Source organism: Lepisosteus platostomus, chromosome 27 (assembly GCF_059453375.1).
Source record: "Lepisosteus platostomus isolate fLepPlt1 chromosome 27, fLepPlt1.hap1, whole genome shotgun sequence".
NCBI lineage: Eukaryota > Metazoa > Chordata > Actinopteri > Semionotiformes > Lepisosteidae > Lepisosteus > Lepisosteus platostomus.
Genome location: NC_142637.1, coordinates 9,511,505 through 9,522,951, shown reverse-complemented (window position 1 = coordinate 9,522,951; position 11,447 = coordinate 9,511,505). Strand labels below are relative to the sequence as shown.

The 11,447-nt window shown below is 50.6% G+C and overlaps 2 non-coding genes across 2 annotated transcripts; one reads left to right on the top strand and one right to left on the bottom strand.

The window, feature by feature from the left end:
- Positions 1-908: 908 nt before the first annotated feature.
- trnaq-cug (transfer RNA glutamine (anticodon CUG)) lies at positions 909-980 on the bottom strand. The gene has a single exon. It is a non-coding gene; the product is annotated as a tRNA-Gln (tRNA).
- A 310-nt stretch (positions 981-1,290) lies between these two features.
- On the top strand, positions 1,291-1,362 carry trnaq-uug (transfer RNA glutamine (anticodon UUG)). Its single transcript has one exon. It is a non-coding gene; the product is annotated as a tRNA-Gln (tRNA).
- Positions 1,363-11,447: the final 10,085 nt, after the last annotated feature.

Sequence of the window (11,447 nt, the reverse complement as noted above, 5' to 3'; positions counted from 1 at the left end):
CATAAAACACAAAGGAATGAATGAACACAAGCCTCTCATGTGGAGATAATGAGCGACATGGAGGCCGCCGTGCCCTTTAGCCTGGTCCTTAGCTTAATATAAAAACAACAAAATACAACAGGGGAGTTTACAGTACTCTCCTTTCACGCTCAGACTCTCTGCTCCCCCGCTGTCAGTCGCATGAGATCTAAAACAGAGCTAAACTGCAGATCTAAAGCTGCAATCCTGCACCCTTCAAGCACACACCGCAGAGCACCCCAGCTGCCCCCCTCTCGGAACAGCGCGGGACCCCGAGACCGCAGACTGGGGAGCCTGGTCGGTGCCGGTTCGCCCCAGCAGTGAGAGCAGAAGCTGGGGTGATGGAGGAGAGGGGACGGTTACCTTGCAGTTTCTCAAATTCGGATTCGAAAATGATTTGTTTTCTTACACAAACGAACAAGCCGATCTAAGATGGATGTATCGGCACTGGTGAAAATCAGATCCTCCACTGACACCAACTTCCGGAAGAGACCAACAGGTCTAACATTGTTAGACTTTGACTGCCGCCTTGTGGCCACATCGAGCAATGCACCACGATTAACTCAAATGGCGCACATGCGTTTTATAACGCTCCCAATAAACTCCAGACTAGTATTCACAATGACCGATTGCAGTATTTGCGAGTAGTTATGTCATAAACGTGTGCAGATGTAGCATATTGTTTCCAGTAAAAACGCTTCCGAGACCTCCTTGCAGACTCGGTTATGCGCCTCACACATCCACATATCAAACAGCAGAAGGATTTCGCTTCCCAATCAGATAAAAGCGGAGAAGGGATAGATGGTGCCACAGAGGGTCCTGATTTCTTATTCATCCTTCACATGAACCGCGATCCGTACGAGTACAAGGCGAACCTGCAAGAAAAGCACAGGTCCCACCGAGACTTGAACTCGGATCGCTGGATTCAGAGTCCAGAGTGCTAACCATTACACCATGGAACCGCTGAGCGCCGCCTGCTGCGCTCCTGCAGGTCTCCGCATCGGGAGACTAGTCCCGTCCCAGGTGTTGCCCCAACTCCCCTCTCAGGGTGTCATTTTGATGCACTCCGGTTCAACTCCTGCAGGCACCCCGGGAGGGCCGACTTCAACTGCGCCTGCCCGTTCTCCGGCTTTTGAACGGAGAGCCGCGCGTCCCGGTGAAGCGGAAAGCAATGTGCGGGAAAACCACATAACACACTCAGGACCGCTCCCTGCGAATTCGGTTCGACGGGTTACGGAGAAGTCGCCTGGCGCCCGGTTCAGCCCACAGCTCGGTTCTATGGTGTAATGGTCAGCACTCTGGACTTTGAATCCAGCGATCCGAGTTCAAGTCTCGGTAGAACCTCGCCTCCCGTTTTGACGGCTCCGCGCGGCAGGAGGCTGTGGGCAGAGTTTTTACGGACACGCACCTCAGGCGAGAATCCTTCCGCGGGCGGAAATCACCTGGTGGGGCTCGACTTTTATTTCCACAGACAGGGGCGCTGGATTGCGGGAGAAAATCTTCTATTAGTGTGTGTTTTAAAAACGCGTTTTAAAAAGGGGATAATACACGCAAACGCGCCTTTTGGACCGGGGAGATTCAGGCGGGGGACTGGCGGCTGCTGATCGCGGCTCCGACGCGCCGAGGGTCGCAGGAAGTTTTTCAGTCTGGAGCCCGTCCCGCTGTCGTCTCACTGATCCTGGAGCTCGAGTGACGAGTGAAGGAGGGGGAAGAACAGCACGTGGCGTTTACAGCGCGCCTACCTACCCCCCCCCTCCCGACACACACACACACCAGGGGGCGCACTAACCCTGACTGACTGAAGGGAGAAACAAGAAGTAAGTGACGAGATTTGGGAACTCGTGTCTCGCCCTCATGTCCTCATGTCCCAGCACTGACCGTGTCCCAGCTCGGCCACAGAGTGGACACCGCGGACAGGGTCACACTGACCCACTGACCTGCCCACACTGGTGGGCGAGAGCGATGACCGGTGGTCCTGAGAGTCCGGCCCTGCTGGTCAGCCACAGGGAAGTCACAGCCTGGGGCCGGATCAGGAGCCTGCGTGCTGAACTTGAAGCTGATGCCCTCTGTCTGTCTCAGCTCTAACCTCATTCAGCTACTGGCTTAGTTGGACCAAGGGAACAGCTACTCCACACGGGACAGGGCCCTTCAGAACCAGGATTCTCCGGGACCGTACTCTCCAGGACAGCACTACAGAACTGAACTGGACTCTCCAGGACCAGGACTGGACTCGCCAAGACTGAACTGGACTCTGCAGAACTGAACTGGACTCTTCAGGACCAGGACTGGACTCACCAAAACAGGTCTGGACTCTGCAGAACTGAACTGGACTCTTCAGGACCAGGACTGAACTGTCCAAGACAGGACTGGACTCAGAAGAACTGAACTGGACTGTCAAAGAAAGGCCTGGACTCTGCAGAACTGAACTGGACTCTTCAGGACCAGGACTGAACTGTCCAAGACAGGACTGGACTCAGAAGAACTGAACTGGACTGTCAAAGAAAGAACTGGACTCTGCAGAACTGAACTGGACTCTTCAGGACCAGGACTGAACTGTCCAAGACAGGACTGGACACAGCAGAACTGAACTGGACGGGACTCTTCAGGACCAGGAGTGGACTGTCCAAGACAGGACTGGACTCAGAAGAACTGAACTGGACTGTCAAAGAAAGGACTGGACTCTGCAGAACTGAACTGGACTCTTCAGGACCAGGACTGAACTGTCCAAGACAGGACTGGACACAGCAGAACTGAACTGGACGGGACTCTCCAGGACCAGCCCTGGACTGTCCTTAGTCCATCCTGACTGGTGTGCATCCTGACCCAGCGGCGGTGAACTGGTTCAATCCCTTGTCGCACGAATGGGAGAAAAGCTGACGGTTTTTCTCTGACGGGGGGCGTGTCAGCGGCCCATCACAGGCGCGCGGATGTTTCGGAAATTCCTGGAGCGCTCGGGGCGGAGACTTTTAGAGAACTCAAAACGAAAACAAGCTCCGGAGGCCGGGAAGGAAGGTGGGAGGAGGAGGAGGAGGAGGGGGAGGGGGTTCTTTCTTGTTGATCAGACTTGCCCTGCATTCCCATCGGGTTATCGGATCTCGGAGGGAGAATTACTCACTGTGAAACTGTCCTTCCTGCCAAGCAGCGAGCGCCAGTCTCCCCTAATGATTTCTGTCAGTGCGGGGTTCCTGCAGATTAAAACTTGCCTTTCCCCCTGCGCTACTGGAAACACTGGCACCACGAGTCCTGCCTGTATTCCTGCGGTCGCTCCTGCCCTTTGGCACCGGGCTAGCCGGGCGCACTGCGGCGGTGCTGCTGGTGGTCGCCAGAGGGCGCCAGATCCCCCCGCCGGTTTGATCAGCTACACGCATCGCCGAGAAGCTTGTAAAACTGTTATTACTGCCATCTCAGTCTCTTCCCTTGTCACCGTGGCTTCACCAAAACACGGGTCTTTTCAGAGATCACTTGTATGCAGTAGAAAAAATGAACAAATAAGAATCGGAGTAGATGAAAAATTAATAAACCAAAAGTGTACTTAACACTTAACTGTTTGGAGTCTCTGACACTGCCCTCAAATGGTTTAAGTCTTACCTCACTGATCGCTGTCACTTTGTCTCTCTCAATGGGTACAGGTCTGAAATTGGTCTTGTCAAGTCTGGTGTCCCCCAGGGCTAAATACTGGGCCCCTTGCTCTTCAGCATTTACATGTTCCCACTTGGTCAGCTTTTAAGATCACATGGCCTCAGCTTTCATTTTTACACTGACGATACTCAAATATACATCCATACCAAACCCGACACTGATGTGGCTGTCTCTATTCTATCTAATTGCATCTCTGACATAAAAATTTGGATGACTCAAAACTTCCTTCATCTTAACTGTGATATGACTGAAGTCATGCTTATTGGTACCCCCCATCAACATCGTAAAGCCAGTCCTGTAACCCTGTCTGTAGATGGCTCTGTACTTGAGCTTCAATCAAAATTGAAAAACCTTGGGGTTATATTCGATTCTGGCTTAACATTCGACCCACATGTACAGCATACTGTCAAAACATCTTTTTTTCACCTTAGAAATATCGCAAGACTACGCCCTATGCTATCATTAACTGTGGCTGAAAAGCTAATCAACATATTTGTATTCTCTCGAATTGACTACTGCAATGCTCTACTCCCTGGGGTATCTAAATCTACTCTGAACAAGCTGCAGTATGTCCAAAATTCAGCAGCCAGAATCCTGACCAGGTCTAGTGCAAGTGTTCACATTACTCCTATCCTGGAGTCCTTGCACTGGCTTCCGGTCAAATTCCACATAGACTTTAAAATCCTCAAGCTCACCTATAAGGCTTTACATGGCTTGGCACCTCAATACCTGTCTGAGCTATTACCACCCTACTCCCCACCTCACAACCTCCGCTCTTCTAATTCTGCCCTCCTTACTGTCCCCCAAGCCCGTCTACATTGTATGGGCGACAGGGCCTTCTCCTGTTATGCCCCCAAGCTCTGGAACTCTCTCCCCAAGGATATCAGAGAGTCACCTTCTCTAAACTCCTTCAAATCCAGACTCAAAACCTTCTTCTTTAGAAGAGCCTTTACTTAACTGGTTCCATTCTTCACCCCTCTGCTCTTCTTAGTACCACCATCCACAGTCTCCTCTATTGTTATTGTTGTATTGTTGTAATTGTGTCTTATCTTGTGAAATCTTCTTATTTATTGTTGTAGTCTTCTTATTTATTGTTATTGTCATCCTGTAAAGCGCTTTGAGAAGCCACCTATAAAGGCGCTATATAAAATAAAGTTTATTATTATTATTAACACTCTTGATGGGGGAATTAGAATCAGGGGGTTAATTACTTGGGTATGAATGGAGAAGGCCAGGGTCTGTACAGCCCTGTCATTTATACTGGTCAAAAACATTGTGTCTGGTCTTCAGCGGTCAAAAACATTGTTATTAATATTTGTTAAAAATTAGTTATAATTAAAAACAACAACAGTAATAACAACAGTAATAATACCCTCCCTTGGGAAGAATAAAGTATTCTGAATTAATCAGTTGATGGAGGTGCCACTTGTTTACTGAATCTAGTTCACATATTCACACAAAACGTTTTAATCATTTTGTAAACTGCAGAATCGAAATGTATTTTGTGTTATGTAGTGTGTATCAGGTAATCTTCCCTTTTATGAAGACTTTCATGAAGAATATACTTCAATGTACTAGAAAATGAACCAGCCTAAGGAGCTGCAGGAGGTTATAGGCCCAGCTGCAGGAGAATACAGACCTGGAGCTGCAGGAGGATACAGGATACAGACCTGGAGCTGGAGGAGGATACAGGATACAGACCTGGAGCTGCAGGAGGATACAGGATACAGACCTGGAGCTGCAGGAGGATACAGGATACAGACCTGGAGCTGGAAGAGGATACAGGATACAGACCTGGAGCTGCAGGAGGATACAGGATATAGACCTGGAGCTGCTGGAGGATACAGACCTGGAGCTGCAGGAGGATACAGGATACAGACCTGGAGCTGCAGGAGGATACAGACCTGGAGCTGCAGGAGGATATAGGATACAGACCTGGAGCTGCAGGAGGATACAGACCTGGAGCTGCAGGAGGATATAGGATACAGACCTGGAGCTGCAGGAGGATACAGGATACAGACCTGGAGCTGGAGGAGGATACAGACCTGGAGCTGCAGGAGGATACAGGATACAGACCTGGAGCTGCAGGAGGATACAGGATACAGACCTGGAGCTGCAGGAGGATACAGACCTGGAGCTGCAGGAGGATACAGGATACAGACCTGGAGCTGCAGGAGGATACAGACCTGGAGCTGCAGGAGGATACAGGATACAGACTTGGAGCTGCAGGAGGATACGGGATACAGACCTGGAGCTGCAGGAGGATACGGGATACAGACCTGGAGCTGCAGGAGGATACAGGATACAGACCTGGAGCTGCAGGAGGATACAGACCTGGAGCTGCAGGAGGATACAGGATACAGACCTGGAGCTGCAGGAGGATACAGACCTGGAGCTGCAGGAGGATATAGGATACAGACCTGGAGCTGCAGGAGGATACAGGATACGGACCTGGAGCTGCAGGAGGATACAGATTTGCCAGATAATCTGCTGAATGTTCTGGACTAAGACAGCGTGGGCAGGTTCCTTACACTCAGGGCAGAGGTGGAAAGGTGTGTTTGCTGCTTATATTTTTATCTGCTTCACCACAAATGAAAGACACCCTTTTATATCTTTCCTTCTCCCACAGACATATAAAAATACAGCCTGTATATATGTGTTTGATTTTAGTCACCTGGGTGTGTTATTCCTGTTTGTGCTGAAGGAGGCAGAAGAACTGTTTTACAGCTTGTGTCTGAAACACCTCATCCTGTCAGGCTGTGAAAGGATGAGAGATGGAGGGTCTCTGGGTCACTGGATTAGCCCTGTTTCACCCCAGGCCTCCCCAGGGCGCAGGGCTGCTAAAACTCCCCTGACCAGAGCAGATCATAACAAGTTACAGCACAGCTACACAGACAGTTTGTGCAGGAGCTTGTCTTCAAATGTACACAGAGTCCATTTCATGTTTCCATCTGTCCATTCATACAGTCACATTCCCTCTCCCTCCATCTCTCCATCTACACTCTCTATCTCTCCATCTCTCCCTCTGCTCTCTCCCTATCCCTCCTTTTCTCCCTCTGATCATATCCCTCCATCTCTCCCTCGACTCTATCCCTCCATCTCTCCCTCTGTTCATATCCCTCCATCTCTCCCTTTAGTATCTCTCTCCCTCCATCTCTCCCTCTATCCCTCCCTCTCTCCCCTCTCTCTTTGAGCACAGCACATGCATTTTTTTGGCAGCTCTCAAACTCTTTTTTTTCTCTTTTCCTTTTCTTGCTGTTTTTCCTTCTCTCCTGGGCGGAGGAGGGATTCGGACTGTCCAGACAAGCCCAGTGCCAGTGAGGTCTGTCTCCCAAAGGAGCGTCTGTGCTCACCGCTGTCACGTGCAACACGAGCGCCCTGGACAGGGGTCACGGCTTTAAAACACACATAAACACGGCGCACTCAGAGCCGTTTGACTATACTCCACTATACTGTGCAGACATACACAGCCGAGCGCAGATGTATTTGAACTTCTCGCAGCTTGGGAGGGGCCCTGCCCTCCAAAATGTACACATTCACTACTAAAATAATAAAACATTTATTTTTATTAATTCATTCATTATTAATAAATAAAAAAATATCAGTACATTTATATATAAAATATTATATAGACATTTAATAGGCACCTTGCGTCTTTCAGCTGCTCATGATTTTGTGCATTGAACAATTGTCCATCATTGCACCACAGGTGAGTGATAATTCACCTGTTCCAACAGCTGTTCAGGATTTCTAGCAACAGCGGAGGGTTACATGGAGTATTTGGGGTTTACTGACTTCTGCAAAGTCACAACTTTTTGTTTGGATCTGGACTGTGTGGAGCACATTCTGTGTGGAGTTTGCATGTTCCCACTCTGACCCTCCTAAAGACACGCAGGTCGGGGTGTGATCGGCTGCTCTGCGCTGCCCCCACTCTCCCCTGGTGTGATGTGCGGTTTCCCCGTCGCTCCTGGCAGAAGTGAGAAGGGACACTTACAGCATCTGGTGCCAGGAGCAGGCGGAGAAATCCGAAAACAACCCCCCTTTCAAAAGCCCTAAAAGCACCACTCTCATTCTATTTGCAGCAGCCCCTTAAAAATAACCTGCTGCTGTTTGTGTCCTGCGCCCACAGAGCCTCAGCCTGCTCACGCCCTGGTGTCTGGACGCCGTCTCCTGGTCACGCACGAACAGGCGGGCGCTGAGAACTGCCCTGCTGACCGGCTGTGTCCCTGGACCTCCACACCTGTCGGCCCCCCCCCACAGTTGGCCACGCCAGAGATGGGAAGGAAATAACGGGGGACTGGTGGCCAGGGAGCAGCAGCAGCTGGCAGGTCCTGAGAACTTGAACAAACACAGAAATGCAGGAATAAAGGAATGAGGGGCAGACTGAGCCCTGTGCCGGGGAGCTAAGTGTCCGCTCTTGGCTCACTGCAGGTCATGTCCAGGGAAGAGCATCAAGAGGCGAGAGAGACCCAGGGCTCTCAATACAGACACCCCCGAATGCCCCTTGACTACTGTGTGGGGGAACACAGGAAATCAGGGCCCCAGCGAGGGCAGTTTTCAATCCCGAGCTCCAGAGCGGGGCTGCAGGAGTGAGTGTGCGGATATAGTCAACAAAGACACGGAAATAGCAGGGCAGCACAAGAACTCTAATTAGAGTCCTGGGCTTTCTGTCGTCACTGCTCTGGCTCTGACGGCTCCTGCTGCAGAACAAAAACAGGAGAGAGTTGTGCGTGCTCCCTGCGGTCTGTCCCTCGCACCGGACTAGCTCCCAGACAAGCCCCCAGGAGCCGAGGGAGAGAGGGGGGGACCGAAGGAACGGGGCGTCCAGGTGATGTGCATCTCCGACAAATCACTGTGCCCTAAACCCCCCCTCTCGCTCCCCCAGGTCCCAGGTGTGCCGGACAGGACACTTGAGCTGAGGCCCTGTGGAGAAGCGGTCAGCTGGCACAGCCTGGCCAGCAGCACAGACCCACCTGTATTCCCCAAAATCGGGAAGGACCAGGTTCCTTAAATACACATGCAGCATATGTATGGTCTGTATATACTGATGGAAAAAATAAACGCAACACCTAACACCTATACATAGCTCTCTCCATTGGCTTCCTGTCAGGTACAGTAAAATCCTTCCACTTACTAACAAGGCTCTCAGAGGTCAGGCACCTGTCTATCTAATGGAACTGATTAAATGTTTACCATCCAAGTCGCCCGCTTAGATCACAGAATGCAGGTCTTCTTATTCCACATATTAATAAAATAACAGTTGGTGCTAAAGCCTTTATTTACAGGGCCCCTGGTTTATGGAATAGTCTGCCAGCCTACGTACGGGATGCCATTGTGTGCCTCAGTGTTGGCCTTCCATGCAGATCTCTGTAGACAGGCAAAATCCTCCTAAACGATAGCTATATCCACAATGCCCCTCTTGGATCCATGGCAGTGATGCAGCATCCAACTCAGATGATGCCCATCCCGGGTGCCATCCGGAGAATAGGATAGTTTGGTCAGAACAGATGTATATACTGTACTTGGTGGGCCAACACAGAGACACACACAGTGGCATGTACAGCAGCACCAGCAGCCATGGGTGCAGCAGGCTTTGATGCAAGGTGTGAGTAGGCTAGGCTGAAGTAATTGGTCTTCAGTCTGGATTGAATCCTGAGATTGACTCAGCATCCCGAACATACGGTGGTAGACTGTTCCATAAACTAGGGGCCCTGTAGCTAAAAGCTTTACCGCCAACTGTTTTCTTATTAATGCGTGGAATATGAAGAAGACCTACATTCTGTGATTAATGGTCAACATTAATCAGTTCCATTAGACAGACAGGTGCCTGAGCTCTGAGAGCCTTGTAAGTAAGTAGAAGGATTTTGAAGTCCGCCCTGTACCTGACAGGAAGCCAATGGAGAGAGGAATCTCCCCTGAGTTGTCTTCTGGCCCTTTCTCTCTCTGTATTGTCATGTACTGTCACACAGGTTTGTTAAGTGCCTTGGGGCAACCTTGTTGTGAAAGGCACCATATAGAACTAAACTGAATTTAATTGAATTGAACACCTCCTCCTCCATGCTCTGGCCCTCCCGTCTGCGTGGAACAGGCTGAGGAGTGACTCATCAGTGAAGAGGACCTGATGCCACTGCTGACGAGTCCATCGCAGCTTCTGTCTGGTCCAGGCCAGTCAGGGTGACGTCTAGGAGGTGTGAGCAGAGGGCCTCTGACAGGTCGCCTTGCTCCAAGGCCAGCGGCATGGAGCCTCACTGTCCTGTCACTGATGTGGGCATTGTGTCTGCCAGCAGGTTCAGCAGCAGTACGGGTGACAGATCTGAAACGATCTCTCAGATGGACCAGTCTGATGTGTCGGTCCTGCTCTGGCGTGGTCACTCGAGGGCAACTGGATCTTCTCTGCAGTCGGGACTGTTAGGAATCCCTGGTGGGAAGATACAAGGATCCTGTGCAGACGCAGGCACGGGTAATAGATGAGGCAGGCGAACAAACCAAAACGAGAGGCAAGGTCGTGGTCAAAAGACGAAAGGCAAATCGTAATCCAGGAAGATCTCCGGTAGCAAATAGTCCGAGGCGAGAGGCGAGGTGCAAAGTCGAAAAAGCAGAAGGGGAATCCAAAAACCAGAATAAACGAGGTACAGGGGAAAACCGCCAGGTAGAGCTCTCAAGGAGTAAACTCAATACCAAGCAGCAGGAAGCAGGTGAAGATGGTATAAATAGCAGTGCGCACCGGACGGTGAGTGTGCGCAGGTGGTTTAACTCGTGCGGCGGCGTTTGTTAATAATCACCTGCTGCTGGGGCTGATTAGCTCGCTTACGAGTTGGTCTTGACTGCCTGGTGGTCGTGACAGGGACACAGTGGAGCGGCTCACTCCATAGTGTCTGGCAACACTGGCACATGACAGGCCTGCCTGCAGCATGCCAATGGCCCTCTCCCTGGCTTCTGGTGCCATTCGAGGCACAGAAAACTGACGAAGTGTGGCCCTTTTCTTGCAGTGACCTAAGCTTTGAATTAAGGCCTTTTTAAAGGTGACCTGATCAGGCATTGTTCCACCTGGACCTCGTTGGGTAAAAGTGCACCTAACGAGCTTCCGTGTGATTGGCAAGTTGCAATGCCTCACTGCACAAGCTGTGTCAGAGGGGTTAAAAGAAATTGACAACTTTTTGTGAAAGTACATAAGCTATAACTATAGTATTCTCATTACAGAAAATATTGTGTTTCTTTTTTCCATCATTATAAACATAAAATATATAAGTAGGTAGTCATATTTTGAAGTGGCATTCTTTTTAAATTCTTGTTATATTCTCGAATCCCCTGCAGCAGGGTTTTTGACACAGGAGTGTGAGCTGCTGGCTCCCCTGTGCTCCTACAGTTCGGGGGCCAAGGGCAGCTGGAGGCTGCACTCGTACCTGGGGCACCTGTGGAATATCTGCCCTGCGGAGTGGACAGAGCATCAGCTGGATCTCCATCCTCCTGCCTCTAAATCATGCCTCACCCCAGGGGTTCCCCAGCTGGTCCTGGGACCCCCCTGAGCACTCAGTTGAGGAAGTAGACAAGATCACTTTATTGGCCATCTACAGTTTCTTGCATTAGGAATTTGTCTTTTTCACAGACCCCAGCTTGCTCTCCATGAGACACACAGGCAGGGAGAGAAGCTGGGGGTCAGCCATTTATATGGCACCCCTGGAGCAGTTGGGGTTAAGGGCCTTGCTCAGGGGCCCAACGGAGTAGGATTCCTCTGCTGGCTGCGGGATACAAACCAGCAACCTTCCAGCCACAGGTGCAGCCACAGAGCC